Source organism: Lepidochelys kempii, chromosome 2, assembly GCF_965140265.1.
Source record: "Lepidochelys kempii isolate rLepKem1 chromosome 2, rLepKem1.hap2, whole genome shotgun sequence".
Lineage (NCBI taxonomy): Eukaryota > Metazoa > Chordata > Testudines > Cheloniidae > Lepidochelys > Lepidochelys kempii.
Window position 1 is genome coordinate 19,715,929 of NC_133257.1, and position 19,609 is coordinate 19,735,537.

The 19,609-nt window shown below is 46.6% G+C and overlaps 1 long non-coding RNA gene across 1 annotated transcript in view; it reads right to left on the minus strand.

Annotated features, from left to right (window-relative positions):
- LOC140906358 (uncharacterized) overlaps positions 1-19,609 on the minus strand; it is a 176,523-nt gene that overhangs the window by 27,419 nt on the left and 129,495 nt on the right. The window lies entirely within an intron of this gene.

The window sequence follows — 19,609 nt, forward strand, 5'->3', positions numbered from 1 at the left end:
ACTTAAATGAAGCATCATAAACAGCTGCCTGCCCAGGATATTCAACTGTACCAGCTTCTTCTTAAAATGTTTACAGTGCTAAGAGTAGGAGGTGTAGCTAACTCGCTAATTTATATTGGCACAACCTCTAGCATACAGCTCTGTGTACACACAGTTAATACATAACATCCTCATCAATCATATTACAGACCTTGTGATACCAGTTTCCCTAACTTCCCAGGCCCTTTCACTTCATGCAAAACTTAAGTCGTGGAAACCAAGCAGCCTGATGGCATAAAACACTACATTCCTCTCCTGGGAATGTACAGTAGGAACAACCTAAAAGCTGATTTTATTGCTGTGTTCAAATTCTTAACAAGCCAACAACAACAACAAAATCTGGCTTTTTTATTATGAAAGAGACAAGGCTATTTAAAATCACCTTAAATTTTTAGGAATAGCAATATTGTTATGTATGACGTGGATGTTAATCAAAGCCACTAAAGGAGCACACCAATACTAGGATATATACAGTCCCCATCAGACGCAACGTGGCAGATAGCCCTGGCCATGATCATACTGACATTGGTACAACGGTGAGGGTTCCTGGCAAGAGATGAGAATTCAGTCTCTACCAAGAAGGTGGAACTCCCACAAACATGCAACTCAGCTGAGGTATTGAGTTCTGGGAGGAGGGCATTTGTGGAGATTGGTTGAGTGGGAGGTGGTACAATGATATTCTCCCTCCCTCCTTTCCCAGAAGGGTAGTTCCGGGAATAGCACCTAAAGGTTTTTTGGAGAGAGCTGCACATCTTGTACTCCCAGGGGCAGATAAAGCCTGGGAACCTGGGTGTGTCTGAAGGTGGGGCTTTAGTTGGTTGCTTTCCAAGGCAAGGACGGAGAAAGAGGAGTTCCACCCCAACAGCCTCAGCATTGCAGGCTTCAGCTTTCCTTCCCAGCCCTCCGTCACAGACATCTGCACAGCAAGGGCAGGCTGAGATCCAAGCAAACAAGTCTAGATATGTAATTATCATTAAAGGTAAGCAGGCTCAAGCAGGGGCAGAGAAGAGATGCCTCATGATGAGATGAATATGCTGAATGCTGCTCACATTCCTACATTCCTTCGCTGCTATGCAGCGAACAAACCCTGACAAATGCTAAAACTGAGAAGGTTTTGGGTAAGCTGAGTGTGTATTTTGTAACCATACACCTTTGCAGACAGAACCCCAGAACGCCTGTTATCTAGCAGTTGAGATTTTCCAAAGTTAGGTATGTGCAATTGTGCAAAGATGTTTGTGCCTCCCTACCCAGTTTGGGCACACATCTCCCCAACACGTGGGTGCAAAGATGCACTTGCGAGCGCACACGGTCAGGACATGATCCAGTGTCTGACCGGAGCGTGCATGTGAGCTCTCTCTCTCACACATATACACAGGATTTATGTGCATAAGCTAGGCATACTCAAATGTGTGCATTTCACTGAAAAACAATTTTTAAAATTATACAGATGCATATATTGTTTATATCTATTATGCATACACAGACATATATATTTAGATACATACACTGCTGTTTCTGTATGCATAGGGTATGTCTCCACGGGGATAAAACCCACAGCGGACTCAGGTTCTCGGGCCTCAGGGTCAGGGGATGAAAAATCACTTTGTACATGTTCAGGCTGGGGCCCAAGCTCTGGGACCCTGAGTGGGGGCAGGGTCCCAGAGCTCAGGCTCCAGCCCCAGTCCAAACATCTACACAACAATTTTTAAACCCACAGCCTGAGCCCTGTGAGCCTCAGTCAGCTGACTCAGGCCACCTGCAGCCCTGCCACAGTGCTTTTATCCCCGCATAGATGTACCCGGACTTTCTACAGCAGCTTTCTTTTCTGTATCACCCGAATGCACCATAAGAAAAACTTTTTCCAGCAAAGAATCAGTGGCAAACAAGGGCTTGACCAAAGACGATATGCACTGCACTGTATTCTGAACGTCTGCAAACTGGGCCTCAAAGCAAGCCCCCCAGCCCAGGTCAAAGCACACACACACACACACACACACACGATCTGCACAAGCAAATGTGCTAAAAATAGCAGTGTGGCTGTTGCAGCACCAGCAAGGGGCACAAGCTAGCCACCCAAGTACAAAACCACCTGACCCCCAGGCCCTAGACTGGGTGGCTAGTCCAAGCTGCTGCCTGGGCGGCCACACTATGTTTCGCACGCTCACTCGAGCGGAGCTAGGGCGAGTTTCTACCCAGGCGGCGAGGCAGGCTCCTAGCTGCAGTGTCGACACACCCTGAGGGCATGTGTAGGGACTGTCCACAGAAGCACCCCAGGTATCTCAGCCATCACCATGGCACACATATGAGTGCATCTGGATAACAGAGGTGGTGGTCTGATTACGAATCTAGGCTTGCCCAAAATTTGTGCAGCTCAGAACAGATGTGCCACTGTTACCCTCCCCCATCCCACCCTCTTCACTTGAAGAGGAAACAATTTAACAGCTTCTTCAGATTAGGCTAGCAGCCTATGCTAAACAAAGACTGATTAGACCCACCAAACAGGTCCTGTGAGGAGGGCTGTACTGTGACCAAGACTACCCTTAAACCTGAGATCGACCTAGCTATGTTGCTAGCGGGTATGAAAAATTCACACCCTCGAGTACCAAAGTTAAGCTGATTTAACCCCCAGTGTGGATGCAAGAAGACAGATGGAAGACTTCTTCCACTGACCTAGCTACTGCCGCTCGGAGAGATGGATTAACCACAGTAACAGGAAACCCTTTCTGTGGCTGCGAGAAACATCTATGCTACAGCAGCACATCTGCAGGGCCCGTAGTGTAGACAAGGCTGGTCTCTAAAACCATAGCAGGGTATTGGGGATGGCTCTAGACAGAAGCCCTGCAGTGAAGCGGAGAGAGTAACAGAGCAGCGTTAGCAATAACACTGTATTTGTTATTCTAATAGAGTTCCTTGTTCAGGGGTCATGACTCATTCCAAAACACTGGAAAACTGGATCAGACCTGCAGTCCCTCTAGTCCAGTATTCTATGTCTGACAGTGGCCAGCACCAGCTACTTCAGAGGAAGTTGCACAAAATCTACTAATCCCTCGTATCAGAGTAACAGCCGTGTTAGTCTGTATTCGCAAAAAGAAAAGGAGTACTTGTGGCACCTTAGAGACTAACCAATTTATCTGAGCATAAGCTTTCGTGAGCTACAGCTCACTTCATCGGATGCATGCCGTGGAAACTGCAGCAGACTTTATATATACACAGAGAATATGAAAAAATACCTCCTCCCACCCCACTGTCCAGCTGGTAATAGCTTATCTAAAGTGATCATCAGGTGGGCCATTTCCAGCACAAATCCAGGTTCTCTCACCCTCTGGAAATGGCCACCTGATGATCACTTTAGATAAGCTATTACCAGCTGGACAGTGGGGTGGGAGGAGGTATTTTTTCATATTCTCTGTGTATATATAAAGTCTGCTGCAGTTTCCACGGCATGCATCCGATGAAGTGAGCTGTAGCTCACGAAAGCTCATGCTCAGATAAATTGGTTAGTCTCTAAGGTGCCACAAGTACTCCTTTTCTTAATCCCTCATAGTTGTCTTACACTCTGAAGCACGAGTTTTTAATCTCTCTTCCAAAACCCATGTATTTATCCATGAGTGTTTAACATTTTTACATGAGATATTTCTTCTCCACAGAATAAGACTGACTGGGAGACGGAGTCAACACTGAGATCTTCTCTACACAACCCATTCTAAAACTGAGTTCAATTGAACCAGTTTAGAGCAGCCACAACTATTTCTTTTTCAAACCACAACATTAAGGCAGGCAGAGGCAAGTCGGCTTGGTTGCAGTATTCCTCCCAGAGATGGTCACAAGCGCTGATGTTGGGGGTGAGCTCCCATTCCCCTGGCTTCTTCCCCTCACAATACAAGCTGGCTTTAGTCTCTCCCATCTTGCTTGACCTCATTAGCCTCTTCAGCTATTGCCCTATTTCCCTTTTCCTTCATTTCTATGCTCACTGGCATGCCGTTTACAACCACTGTCTCAAGGGTCTCTCCTCCAATTCCATCCTAGATCTTTTCCAATCCAGCTTCCCCCCCTTGCGCTCCAAGAAAACTGCTTTTACCAAAATCTCTGAAGACCTCTCCCTACCTAAAGCTCAGAACCAGTACTCCCATCCCCACCCTCCTTGACCTGTCAGCCACCTCTGACATGGGTCAACCATGCTCTTCTTTATGAAATTTTGTCATCCCCCTGGCTTACATGACTCTGTACTCACCTGTTTCTCCTCCTATCTCTATAATTGCTCCTTCAGTGTTTTCATCTAAGGATCCTCCTCATCACCGTCCTTCTGTGATGGGTCCCTTTCTCTTCTTTGGGTAATCTCATCCACAAACAAATTCCACTTCCATCTCTGTGCTGATAACTCAGAGATTTATCTCACTACTCCAGACCTGTGTCCTTCTGTCCAAAGCAAAATCTCTCTGACATCGCAGCATGGATGTCTAGGTATCACCTCAAGTTTATCATGACAAAAGCTCTCTGAGCCAAAGGTCATCTGTTTGTTCTGTGTTTGCACAGCGCCTAACATACTGGGGTCCTGATCCATGATTGGGGCTCTTAGGTGCTGTGGTAATACAATTAATAAACAATAAAACATTTATCCAGGTTTGCATATTGACAGCCATACTGCAGTATCTGATTACCTGGCTTAGAATCCACAAGACAGTACAAGCCAACTAGTCAATAGGATAATGCTACACTGAACTGTTGCCACTGAAACACAAGTTACATTAGCACAGTTCATGCTGCACCCAGGAATCTGTCTACACTACAGATGGCTACCATGTTGTAAGATCCATGACAGTATTTCACAAGGTGAAAAATCCGTCTACCCCAAGACTAAACCATCTCTAACTGCGTAGCGTTACTTGTTACAACTGTGTCCCTTAATGGGGTATCTTTTGGTACCACAGCTGGAAACTTAAGGCATGTATGAACAAAACATTCCCACCCACCTGGTCAGATTGGTACATATTTGTCTCCATGTGTAACTTATATCTATCTGCACCCATCGTGGTGAACACGCGGTTCCTAACTACATGGGTGCACAGTGTTTTAGCTTTGCTTGCCAGCAGGGCTATAAAGCAATTGTTAGGCTGTAGCTCTGTTCTAATACCGTTCTTTCTGCTATGTAGAAGGGACCAACTAACTGACTTGTGCAACCAGTTTCGCCAGCCCTGAAACCTAACAGGGCTCCATGGAAGACGCCATCCCAAAGTGCAGTGACCTAAGGAAAAACATCCAGAATCCCTTCTAGCAGCACCAGCAGCTGAGACAGTGTGGAACAGGTGCTCAGGTTCTCAGAAGGCTCCAATACTAACATGGGGTGTAATCCCGGTATTGTAAATCCTGAAATCCTGGCAGCTCTGTCACTGATTTCAGTGGGGACAGTATTTCAGCCACGTATGCAGAGTGTGAGAGGACAGGCAAACAGAGAAAACAGTGGTAGAGAGGGAATATGAGTGACCTTGATGGGCTGTGTTAGCTGTAAACACCTCTGCTAAGTGTGTCAGAGGCGGTTTACACTTAACATGGTTCTATTTGCAAAGCAGATGCGCTTCATAAGTTATATTGAGAGCATGGCTAAGGTATGTCCTTTTATTAAGGCTTCCCATTGTTCCTACCCCTGGAGTGCAGATGTCGATGGGGCTTCAGGTGCCCACTGCTGTTTTAACCACAGTGTCATCGTATCCTTCTTCGAGTTCAGTCATGAAAATGCCGATGGGCAGCCTACTAGAGCTTTCACCATTGCTGCTACTACTAATGGTAATAACACAGACTCATGTGAACATTGCCTTAGTGCCGTGAAAACACCACTCTGCTCAACCGTGAAAGGAAAAACAGAGTGGCAACCTCCCACCAGTAGCAGGGGTCCCTCTGAAGCCCATCGACAGCCCTCAGAGTTCTTCTAACAGTCTGAAACGGCTATACTGCAGCAGGCAGGGCTCAAGGCTGTGCCCTGCTTATCTCTTCCCATAAACGCAGCCCCATACGTTCCATCTGTACCAGCTTCGGACACTTTGGCTGTCCCTCTGAATGATGAAAATCCAATAGCCTCACGAGACCAGCAAGTTTCAGAACCAAAGGAGATGCATACAGAGCAATTCTTCCTTAGGCTCCTCCATCCTTCATTTGAACTTGGTCTGAACTGATGGGAGCATTGGAGAGAAACCAGACGTAAGCCATAGTTTACTAATTAAACCTCCAACCTAAGTGTAGGTCTTTCTAGAGCCTTTTGCTTCTTCCCCTGGCCCAGCCCCCATATTTGTGGATTCAATATTGATCTGTCCCAGGCTGAGTCCCGCTGCCCTGTGGGTTTGCTGCAGTAAGTGAATGAGCTCTATCTAGTCAGAAGTGGATATGAAACTGGACAATAGCGCTGCATGAGAGAAGTCCTGAACATGCTCTCCAGGTCCCCACACACACACACCCCACCTCTTGGGCAAGAGCCAGGGATTATCCCAAGCAAATCATCCGAATTTACGGTAAATATCCGCCGGCCCCTTCGATCGAGACTTGTCTGAAAAGCACAAGAATGAAAGCACCATTCTGTCACAGACAGCCTGATTCTGCTTGGTTTAACACAAACAACCCTCCCTATTTTAAAGTAACAATATCACCCTTCAGAGACAAGATCAAAATCATGTTGATTCACAACTATCATCCACACCACCTGCAGATAAAGCCAGTATCACAATAACCCCTTTGAGACTCCAGTTAGAAACTGCATGACATTAAAAATGAGTGCCCTGGATATTCTGAAGAGCTGGGCACACACTGCTCAGTGAAACCGGAATCCAAAAGATATTATTGACTAGCTCTCCCAGCATATATGTACAATAGCTGCATAAGCATGGAAAGACATAAAAATGCAGAGGATTCTCTGATCATTGTAACTTTTAGAAAATATGAACGAATGAAAATTAACAAATGACAGCACCTTACAGTTACATGGTGCCTTTCTGCTAGAAGAACCAGATGCAAGGTGTGTTATAGATTATCCCCAATGAAACGCAGCCATCTCTAGGGTGGAATAGGATGACAGTTGTTTAAAATGACTTGCCATAGAAGTTTGTAAGGAATAACTTATCTAACAGAAATTGAAAGGAAATTGTACAGAGGGAAGAAAGTAACTGAACTGAAACTTGGCTAGGACATTACCGAGACTTGTGCGAGAATTGGCATAAGACCCTTAAAGGATCAGGACCTCATAGGGCAACTGCAACTCCAATGGCACAATATCCCCTCACACGAGCTGAGAAGCTTATCTCAAGACGGCCTATAAGAGAGAGAGAAACCCACTGAAACACTGAACACCCTTCATAAAGACAGTGCACGATACTGCCTGAAGTGCCTACCATCCAAGAAGCAACCATGCTCAGCCTGAATGCGGAGACCGCAGCCTGAATGGCTTAGTAAACAGACAGGGACATAGAACTGTCCCATTTACTAAAAGAAGAAAGCATATTTCTATATGTAATTGTAACCCACGCACCTCCTGGGTGTGGTGTTCTGTCCCAGTGGCACTGAGACCACTTAGAGAAAGAGATTAATGAGGTTGCTCTAATGCCTTAGGACATGGCTACACTCGAAACTTCAAAGCGCCAGTTCAATCAACTTTCCAGCCAAGTCTTGAAACAAGTTTTCTGCCTCAGACCTTTTCAGTCACTGGCTGATTTTGATTCCTTCTGTGGCTCACCCCGGCTCAGCCCCATTTCCAGTGAGGAGATGATGCTGTCCAACGGCCAGCTCTTTAGCTGTCACCTTTCAGCAGTCCAGTGAGAGGCAGCTCTCTTGTGATTTGATAGCTGTTGTTCTGGGCATACCTTCAGGACAAGAGAGTTCTTTACTTGAAACCTCCATGCGGATTTTTCCAATGTGCAGTTCAGACCCGATGGGATACCTGCTAGGGACACCCTGTTTTTACTGACAGTGGGTGTTTTTTTAACAAAGCTCTTCATTTTCCTCAGGGGCTCTGGCCAGCCATTGAGACGGCAAGTCCCCATTAATGACTGTATCCTAACGAACAGGGCCAGCTTTGACTCTGCTCTTCAGACAGTCTGGCTGTGTTCCTTGGGCAGGTTTTAGACTTGGTCCAGCTCACTTCTCTAGATAAGCGAGGGGATTAGCTTATAGCGCTGGGTCACTGTTTATACTGGCGCTTTACCGCGCTGTAACTTGCTGCGCTCAGGGCAGTTTTTTTCACTCCCCTTAGCAAGAAAGTTACAGCGAACTAAAGTGACAGTGTAGCCACAGCCTTATCTAACAGCCAGTTGGCTTTTGGCTCATGCACTAAGCTCCAGAGGTCCCAGGTTCGATCCCGACGATGACAACCAGGGTCTGTTTGCTCTTTACATAATCAGGTAACCAAACAAATCTCTGTACAGTAAAATACGAGGGACTTACATTACACAGGACTTTCTTCCTTTTGTTGCACAGAAAGTATACCCTAGACTCTGCATAGCCACAAAGCGTTTAGGCTAGCTCCAGTAAGTTTAAAAGGTCCCACCTAGACACACAGAGGAAAATCACTGCCTTTTCAGAACTACAGTATTTTGGAGTTCAACCAAAGTAATTATTGATACAGTGGCCCTTTCTGGGAGCAGAAGTTTTTAAGGGGCCCTCACAAAAATCAGAACTGCTTTTTCATCTTATTTGTTTTATTAATTGGTGGTAATCGTCAAGACAAGAGATTAAATCTAACCAATTCCTTGTCACTTTTACCAGAGGCAATTGGTAAGCAAAACAACAGGGGGAAACACCACATTTGCATAATAAGCTTGTTTTGCTTTCAGAAAACTGATTATCGTTTTAACCCCAAACCAGATGCAAATGTTCACATCCAATCCTAATGTAAATATTCACTTCTAATTGCTCTGAAGACTCTAATCTTATTTCAAATGACAAGTTAAATCAACTTTGCCTCTCCTGGAATTGACACCTCCTCATCTATTATTGGGAGTGGACTACATCCACCCTGAGTGCCCTGTCAGCACTGGTTCTCCACTTGTGAGGTAACTCCCTTCCCTTCATGAGTCAGTATATTTATGTCTGCATCTGTAATTTTCATGCCATGCATCTGAAGAAGTGGGGGTTTTACCCACGAAAGCTTATGCTCAAATAAATCTGTTAGTCTTTAAAGTGCCACCAGACTCCTTGAAGTTAAAACTAGTCGCTGGTTCTACAAATGCCCCCGAATTCCCCTTTCGTTTCTCATTTTTCAAACACATTTTCTCATTTTAAACTTTTTTTATTCCCTGTTTCTGAGAGAAAGATCCACAAAAGACCAAGGGAAGCTCAGTAACTAAATATCCCACGGGACATCTGAAACGAAGAATACAGAAGACATTGTAAAAATGCACCAAGTAAACAAAATGGAAAGAGAGGGGAGGGAGAAAAAAAACAAAAAACAAAAAAACCTCATTTCTCCCTTCTAGTCCCTTTCATTTCCCAGGTCTGCCAATTGCCTTTTGAGTGACCTTGGACAAGTCACTTCCAGCTCAATGCCTCGGTTTCCCCATCTGTAAAATGGGGATAATCACAATGACCTCCTTTGCAAAGTACTTTGAGATCTACTCATGAAAACTGCTATATAACACCTAAGCAGTAAATTATAGTAATTGCATAAGCAGCTAGGTACACTGCAAGGGTGCCTTCCGCTGAAGCATCAAGTACTGCTCACTCTTGCAAGGCACGTACAATGCAATTAAGTTCTACTGTAGAGTCCTGCAACCCTTATTTACATCACAGCCTCCACTGAAGACAGTGGGAGTACTCACATGAGTAAGGGGAAGGGCTGCAGGACCATAATGTGCATGAAAGATGCTCTGCAGAATATCTCAACCTCTTGCACTGGATTACATAAAACAAAAGTGAAGTGCGGGGTTGATTCAAAGCCCATTGAAGTCAACAGAAATACTCCAATTGATTTCAGTGGGTACTGAATCAGGCCCAAAATCATCAGTACAGGGAAATTAAAACCCACAGCAAGGGAACAGAGGCAGCTAAGCAGAGATAAATCAAGGCAGAGAGACAGCCAAGCAACTTTGTTCAGATCCATAGCCACAAGAAGGGGTCACAGTCAAGGTTTAGGCAAAGATTTACAGATAGTGGAGGCAAACGGGAGGTCCACATCAGGGAGAGCAGCATAGCAGATGACGCAGCATTACCAAAAGTTCCTCTCGACCAAAAGGAAGCACTTCTGTCTGCGTGATATTTAGCTGAAGAAAAGAAGACCCGGGTTTATTTGGCAAGGATGGACAGAGAAAGTGGGCACAGGGATGAGATGCTGGAGGATGCATACAGTTGAGTATCACAAGCATAAAAATGGAAGCTAACGCTGGAGGTATTAATTCTATACACTACTACAGAGTTGTGTGTGATGCTATAGAAAAAAAAGAGAGGGGTCATTATTTGTGAACATTACCCAAAAAGTTCTGGGTGCTTCTCCAACACAAAGGAAGCTTCTGCCACTGCCACTGGGCTGGGAGATGGGAACAGAGTAAAAATCCTTGTCCCCAGGACCTTCTGACTTGGCCAATACTGACCAAGGGAAGACAAAGGATTCAGGGATAGGGTATGAGAAGATGAGAGGTGTGCAAGATCAGGAGACTGGTTTCTTGTTTTAGGCAGCTCATGTTAGTGCCTCTTCTTAAATTAAGATATTAATTTATATTAATGTTATATTAATATCTGGGGATGGTTGAGGATAGCAATGGAAGGCTGGCCAACTACAGCGAGTTCTGGAAGATGGCACTAGAGAAGATGGACAAGAATTAAAATATGTGGAATTCTCTAGAAGAGTCTTGTTGCAGAGTGGGACTGAGACCATGTCTACACTTAAAACGCTACAGCAGCATAGCTGCAGCCATGTTGCTGTAGCCCATCAGGGTAGACACTTACTACAGCGATGGGAGGAGTTCTCCCATCATTGTAGTAAATGCACTTCCACAAGAGGCAGCAGCTAGGCTGACAGAAGAATTCTTCCGTCAACCTATCGCTGTCTACACAGGAACTCGGGTTGGTTTAATTAGGCCTCTCCCTCAGGAGGTGTGGGTTGATCTATTTGCTAGTACACCAGCCCCTGAGAAAGAGTGCCAGGCAAGTACTGAAGGAGCAGACCACGGCAAGTTGAACTACATTGACCAATGCTCTAAACTGGTATAGAAATTCTTAAGTACACAACACAGTAAAATCCTGATTTTTAAGACACTGTATGCAAAATTACACAAAACTGGCTCGTTATCATTGTGCAAGGGAATAAACATAAAATCTGAGACGGAAAGGGAAGAGAAAATACTAGAACACCACAATAATTCCCACTTTCTATGTGAACCTGCTTTCAAATGAGGAATGAGAAAAACAGCACCTGTTACAGTTAGTTTACAGTCCAGAACAGTAGGAAATGGTGAGTGCAAAGGAATTACAGACGCTACAATTCTGAGGCTTTCTGCCGGGGGTGTGTGTGTGTGTGTGTAAAATACCTTTTGTTCCAAAGAAAGACTGTTCCCAACATAACCCATGCACTGCCACGTGGCTAGCCCAGCCTTGCAGAAAAATGCATTCAGCAGCAAAAATGCTAACTCCACCTCCCATTTGCTCTTTACAATTCAACAAGATGCAAACTTCAAAGGCTGGCAGAGAACACTTGGATGCTAATGTTATTACGCTATGGCAATCTAACACATAGACACTCTGCTGGAGCCAAAGTGCTTCCCTGGCCCATTCCACCCATCTCTTGTGCTCCCATCATGTATTTCCCCCTCTTTTGCCCCATTCTCCAAAAAATGGGTCCGTCTAGTTTGTGACATGGGGCTTTAAACCTCCCCATTTATTTCTTTCCCACTCGCATCCTGGTAGCGATTGCACCAAGGCTGGCACCTCACCGCTAGATTGAGGGAAGGGTACACAACAGAACTGGTTGGGAAATTGCCAAGCATTTCTAAGTTTGAGCTACCATTAAAAAAAAAAAAAAGATTTTCTTCATGTTTCCAGTTTTCAGCCAGCTTTACCACAGTCATGGCAGCCCTGTGCTACATTCACAACAAAGGGCATGGGGGTGCTATAGAATCAATATGGTCTGCAACTTATCAGGCTCCATGGATACCGTTGAAGGGTTCGGTCTGTTCTATGAATAGGCAATGGTACGAGCACTAGCCTAGGACCTGGTTGCCCAAAGTTCAAGTCCCTGTTCCTCCACTGACTCCCTGTGTGATCCTGGGCAAGTCACTCAGCCTCTCTATGCCTCAGTTTCCCAACTGTAAAACAGGGATAATAGCACTTCCCTACCTCCTATGGGTGCTGGGAAGATAACTACATTAATGACTGTGAGGAGCCCAGATACTCTGGGGATGGGGGCCATATAAATATTTAAGATAGACAGAGAACCTCAGGCCTTCCAACTGGCTAAAGACTGAATTGGAATTATTGGATACATGGGTATGTAGAATTGTGGTAATTAATTAATTAATTAATTAATTAATAAAAATACACACTTTGCACTTCTACTACATCTTCCTTCAATAGATCTCAGAGCACTCTGCAAACAGTAGAGGACTCAGACTTGCACACCCTCCATGAGGTAGGGAGCTGCCAGTGTTTCAACTTTATAGATAAGAAAACTGAATCCCAGAGAGATGAAGCCCTAGGGTTCTCAGAAAGCACATGTAACAGATGAGACCAGAACCCAATACGTGGATCCTCAGCTGGTGTAAACAGTCCTGATTCCACTGACCTTAGTGGAGGTTACACAAACCCACCAGCTGAGGATCCGCTCCCCAGATCTCTAGTGTCCGTTCCGGTGCCTAATCCCAGACCTCTACCTCAAGATTTTGCTGGAACTGTAGTCCTAACCGTGTACAGAGAAGAAAAACAGGTCATGTTTAAAAACCTATTATCCAACATGTTTTAAACCAAGACAATTTGAAAAAAGACTTTGCATCTAGTGTAGCTAGGACAAGTCACATATATGAAAAAATGTTTATCTGGTCGCAACCAAACTTCATTTGCAAATTCACCTTCAAAAGAGGCTGAAAAATGGCCCATTCCATAATGGCTGTGATGCGAGGTTATACCATTGCAGAGATCCACTGCCTTCTCCCTACCTGCAGTATATTTTTGAAAGCCTTTGCCCAAGAAGTTTGTTTTGAGGAGGGATTTGAATTAAGAGAACTGAGGATGTTTGGCACTTCGTAAGGGGGAGAATGACCAGACACGCCAGCGATGAGCATGGAAAATATACCTAAATAAAACAGATCCAAGTATACAGGCGGCAGATCAAGGTAAGAGTGGGGAAAAGATACTAAGCCCCAAAGTCAACAGTGAGTGTGTGTTTGGGGGGAGAGGGGGGAGGGAGGGGAGGGGTGTGCAGCAACACATCAATGCAGAGCCTCACTGACTTCTACATGGGTCACTCAGGTTGGAAGTCTGGGCAAAATACAAAGCGAGCTGGCCTTGCTTTTCCAAATTGCTGCATTCCTGTCCTCTGGCTGGCTGCAGAGAAAGCTGTTAGCCTCTCCTACTGAGGGTGAGCAACGAAACAAGATCCAGTGAAATTTCACCAGGAACATCACAGCAATCACTGCAGTCACACACAGGGGCAGGAGCTGGGAGAACACTGCTCACGTCCGTCATGGCCCTAACAATGAAGGGAGAAGCCAACACTCCATTTAAAGCTCCAGTTTTGACCCAATGACCTCCTCAGTGCCCTGACTGAATGCAAACACACAGTCTCCCCCCTTTATGCCCTGAGCAAAAATAATACAGGTAATACTTTGGACTTAAATGGCACCTCCTAAGGAAGGATCTCAAAGAGCTTTTAACGAAGCTGGGAAGCGTTATGACACGTATCCTCTCTTTACAAAGCAGGAGACACACCCAACTCACCCACTTTGCAGTGAAGATATGGCTAAACCAGGGGCGGGCAAACTTTTTGGCCTGAGGGCTGCATTGGGTTTCCAAAATTGTATGGAGTGCCGGTTAGGGGAGGCTGTACCTCCCCAAACAGCCAGGCATGGCACGGCCCCCGCCCCCTATCCAACCCCACCCCCGCTTCTCGCCCTCTGACAGCCCCCCCGGGACTCCTGCCCCATCCAACCCCACCCCCCCATTCCCTGACTGCCCCCGGGACCCCTGCCCCATCCACGCACAACCCCACTGTCCCCTGACTGCCCCCGGGACCCCTGCCCCATCCACGCACACCCCCACTCTGTCCCCTGACTGCCCCCGGGACCCCTGCCCCATCCACGCACACCCCCACTCTGTCCCCTGACTGCCCCCGGGACCCCTGCCCCATCCACGCACACCCCCACTCTGTCCTCTGGAGTGCCCCCAGACCCCCCACGCCATCCAACCACCCCTTCTCCCTTACCACCCCATCCAACCCCTCTCCTTCCTGACTGCCCCCCCCGAACCCATGCCCCATGCAACCACCCCTTCTCCCTGTCCCCTGCCACCCCATCCAACCCCTCCTCTCATTCCTGACCGCCCCCCGCCCCCCCAGGACCCCTACCCCATCCACCCCTCCTGCTCCCTGTCCCCTGACCGCCCCCGGAACCCCTGCCCCTGACTGCCTCCCGCTACCCCTCCTCTCCTTCCTGACTGCCCCCCCCGGGACCCCTGCCCCATCCAACCCCTCTGTTCCCCGACCCCTATCCACACCTCCAGCCCCTAACCACCCTCCGAACTCCCCTCTCCTCTATCCAATCCCCCCTGCTCCCCGCCCCCTTACCGCGCTGCCTGGAGCACCAGTGGCTGGTGGTGTGGAGGCAGCTGCACCGTCCGGCTGGAGCCAGCCACGCATCGCACAGCACAGAGCACTGGGTCAGGCCGGGCTCTGCAGCTGCGCTGCCCCGCCCCAGGAGCTCACAGCCCCCCCTGTCCAGAGCATTGTGCAGGGAGCTGAGGCTGCAAGGAAGGGGGACAGCGGGGGTGGGGGGAGGGTGGCACTGGGGGCAAGCCTCCCGGGCCAGGAGCTCAGGGGCCAGACAGGAGGGGCCAGCGGGCTGGATCTGGCCCACAGGCCGTAGTTTGCCCACCTCTGGGCTAAACCATTTAAGTGCGGACAGTCCTGCAGTGTTTTTCCATAACTGCCCGTGTGCCCAGCAGGACAGACATTCACTGGGAAAGAATCAGAGCAGCTCAGCTTACTACAGTACAGAGAACCAAGGGATGTGCCCTCACAAGTCCTTGCACAGGGGTGCAATCAGTGAAGAGAATAACCCAGGCAGGGCTTTGCAGCGTGTCTGCTCATACCCAAACTAGGCTAGCCCAGGTGACTCAGACCCTGGTGTCAATCACCCAAGTTAACTCTGCAGCAAGCAGTGGCTTGCCCAATGTCAAACAGCAAGGGTGAAAAGAAAAGGCGTACTTGTGGCACCTTAGAGACTAACAAATTTAAAGCTCATGCTCAAATAAATTTGTTAGTCTCTAAGGCGCCACAAGTACTCCTTTTCTTTTTGTGGATACAGACCAACACGGTTACTACTCTGAAACCTGTCATTAAGCAAGGGTGAAAAAAATCCAGATCTCCTGCCCCAAGTCCTGTGCTCTAGCCAATATACAGCCCTGTACCCCACAAACAGAAGTTGCGTTGGAGGTTTGGAGATGGGCTTAGCAATCTTCCATCTTTTGCAAATATGATATTTTAACAAAAAGCTTCTACAGGAGGAAATATAAACCCTGGAAGCAAACTTGCTGATCTTCTCGAAGTGTAGTTTTAATCCAACTTCTTAAAAATGCAAAACATTCCAAAGCTAAAGCTAATGGCACACCTTGAAACCGGCGTAAAGTGAGAAAAAGGACAGCACTAACACTAACAGAAACAAGACCACCTCTCTGAAAATGAACAATGGGCTGTTTTTAATGAGGGTTCCTCATCAGCATGCAGAATACAGGCACACCCGGCCATCTCTAAATAGTTAAGCGGGACACTTCTGGATTTCACACAGGTCTCTGCTATTAATACCTTCAGAAGTTGACACTATACTTTATTAACACAAGACAGTAAATTGACAAAGACTTGGCTGTGGTGCAACATTTAACTTCATTCTAAACATGGGTAATTTATGCGACAACCTGGCTATTGAATGTGTGTGGACGGAGGTCTGTCCATGCAGACCTGATTGCAGGGACAGGGCTTTGCATTGTAACTGGGCTCAACAGAAGCTATGCCCTTGACCCCGAAGTAGTTTTCTTTGTAGAATTTTTGGCTAGTGCACTCCTGGATTTTACATGCAATCTGTTTGTTCCAACCTAAAATTCTTGGTAAAACTTTAATATATCTTTGCAGAAGTCTTGACAAGTTCCACTTACCAGAGGAGAATAAATCCACATTGAGTCTGGAAATATATTCAACATCAACACCATATCTATTGAACGTTTTGGAAAGCACAACTGTAATCACCAAGATCTTGGTCACCATCAGGGATCAAACCCAGGACCTATGCTAAGAACATGAGCCTCTACACATCCTGAGCTAAAGTCCTAAATCCCCTGACTAGTGGTTGTAGTAGACTAGACTAGTGTCCTCTGTGGATAAACTTCACACAGGGAGGGAACACACACACTCATCAGTACAAAATACCAGCTTGTTTATGTTATGATGAGTGTGCCGAAATTGAGGGGGGAATTCCTTTCAAAAAAATAAACCAGACAAATATGACGCTGACCAAAGGGGAGCTCTGGGAAGGAGGATGCAGAGCCTGAGGCAAACTAATCATTCAGAAAGTGTTGAAATCCCAGGTCCATCATGCAGAAAGTGTTGAGATAACATGGTAACATGAACCTGATAATTTGAGCCCTTTGTAGATAATTGACAAGATAAATCCTGCCCCAGCTATCCTGTTAACACCATTGTGTGCTTTTCAGCTGCGACATGTTACCAAGGCAGCACCATGCCATAAGCTAATAGTGGCTTGGAGCAGCCATCAAAAGGCAGGCATGCGACATGTCTGCCCCTTCACTGACATCCATCCAACATACCCCAACCTGGGGCCACACCTAGACGTTTTGGACAGGTAGCTTGCATTCTGTTCTCTGGAAAGACAGGCCTGAGCTAGGGTTGGCAGATTAGAACTTTCCCAGAGTATGGCAGTTTGGATGCAATCCTCTGGTTCATACACTTTGGAGACAGACCTAAGCTGCAGAGTTCAGAGCAGGAATTGCAACCAAACTTCCACATAGTTCAGATTTAAAGGGATTTTCATACCCAGGGGTTAGCCGTGGCCTGCACAGCTCAGTTGGGCTCCAGAACCAAAATTTCCTCCAAGCATAAGGGTGTTGTGGTCCTGGACCCTCCCTAGCCTTCACAAACAAGTAAAAACCAAACCGTACCCACTTTACTCCTCATCCCAGATGTCTCAAATGCCCAACTACTAATGCCAAGATATCACAATCCTGCTTCTGGAGTTTGCTCATGCTGAGAGGGGCTTATCTGTGGAAAGCGCACAGGGCTGGGCTAACAACTGTGGGGAAGCATTTCCCTCTCTCTCAATAGTGAGAAGCAAATGGGAGCAGGATTATTTCAGACAGATGACAAAACAGCAGTCTCTGTTTAGTAATCAAAATCTCCCAGGAGCCACGATCAGAGTTCACGGAAGGGGAAGCACATAGGTGGCAGGTACCATAGGCTGTGCATCCCCCCATGCTCCCCCCAACCCCCTCCTCCCCGCTTCCCGCTCTGTGATGCGACTCCAGTACCACTGTGTGGTGGCCCCGGCTTGGGTTGGGCCATGGCGTCTGCCCTCCCAGTACTAAGGGGCTGGGGGGGGGGGGGCAGTGGTGCAGTGGGGGGCCTCTAGTCTGGGTGTGGAAGGGGCGGGGATGTGGGATAGCCTCCCCCAGCCAGCGGTTCATGTACCGCCCACGGGGAAGCACATCTCCCCTTCCCTGCTAAGGGCAGAGAGAGCATGTGCCCCTCCCTCTGCTGAGCAACTGGGTGAACTCAGCTCCCCCCACGTCCCTCCTCCTTGGCTGATAAAGGGAGAGCTCATCAGGCAGGGGGATCTGATCTGGGGTTAGCAAAAGGAGCGGGAGACTGACTGGCCAGCTTCTGGGCTCCCAGCTTTGCAATCAGTAGGTAGTGCAGCAGCATCTGATGGGAGAAGATCCCCTGCTGGGAATTCTATAACCACCTCATCTAAAGGAACAGCTGTCCCCCACCCTTTGCTTCCAGACAGATAAATAAATGCATAAAACATTAAAACATTGCATAAAATTCCTCTTTTGAAATGTCTTTAGATCTTCTAAAGTGCAGGAAATTGCATCAGGCATTTCAACATCTGGGGGCAAAAATCCCCAGAGCTTCTATTTTTGCTCATAGGTTCTGCACCCTGATCAAGTCTAAATGGCATTGTTTATATACGCTGTACACCAATGTATATTGCTTGCACCGAGCCTACAGGTTAGGGACGCAAGTTTCTTTTGGACACCATTCTCTTCCTGTTTGTCTAAATGCTCAGACACTACAGTGATAGCAGTGTTATAGAAACCAGAAAGGGTCCCCAGGTCCTTCCCCTTCCTGTATCCTATCATCACTAACACAGAATCTTGTGACAACAGCCACCAAACTGCCAAAAACTGCCACTCCTATTTCGATCTACTTTACCCACTGATTGGGGAAAAGTTACACAATGATTTTCAGTGCAGAAATTCACACTACCAGAAATGTGGGACATTTTGCCAGCCAGCATTCAGTTTGCTACATGTTTCTGGATGGCTAATTCAATGGGAACAGCCAACATTACTAATAAAAGTTGTTCTCAATTCGAGGAGGGGCCTCGAACGTATTCCAAGGGGAAAAAAGTTGTTCTCTTCGAGCAGTTCCACTGAAACGGTGTCCACTGTTTGCAGAGAAATTTGAAAACCGACTTTGGTTTAAAATGATCATAGTCTGGTGATGAAGATCCTCTAGATTCTAAAATACCTGTGATCTTTTTACATGCCACCATCCACCTAATCAAAAAGTTTACAGAAACTCCACCAAAAACTGTTAATCCATTATAGCGTGACTCGTGATAATACAGTCTGTAAATCCCTCGTCTCACTGTAGCAGCATCTAATGAAACCCTAGCACCAGAACTGTGGACACCTCTTGGTCGCATCATGACGCAATTACGCAGAAAGAGAGGCCAACCAAAAGGAAACCATACTGGAGAACCATAAAACTATAAAATGCAAAGTGTGGCCACTGGAAAGCGTGAGAAGCAAGAACCAGCTTCAAAGGGGATTTAGCAAGCCAGGGACTTGTCGACACTCAAAAACTGTACCACTTTAACTATACCAATTTAACTAAAGCAGTATAACCTCCCCTCTTCACACACAGACCCCTTCACCCTAGCTAGTGTAGGTGCAATTACACCAGTATAGTTTATTCCTGTATGGGGTGGGGAATAAACTATGCGGTATATGGTATCTGGGCTGTACCAATATAACTAAAAAAAATAAAATCACACCCTAACCAACATAAAAGGGAAGTTGCAAAATGTCCCTTTCAGAATTCTTTATCTGAGCATTCCTCAAATTAGCAGTGGACAATGACAAACATCCTGCCATAAGA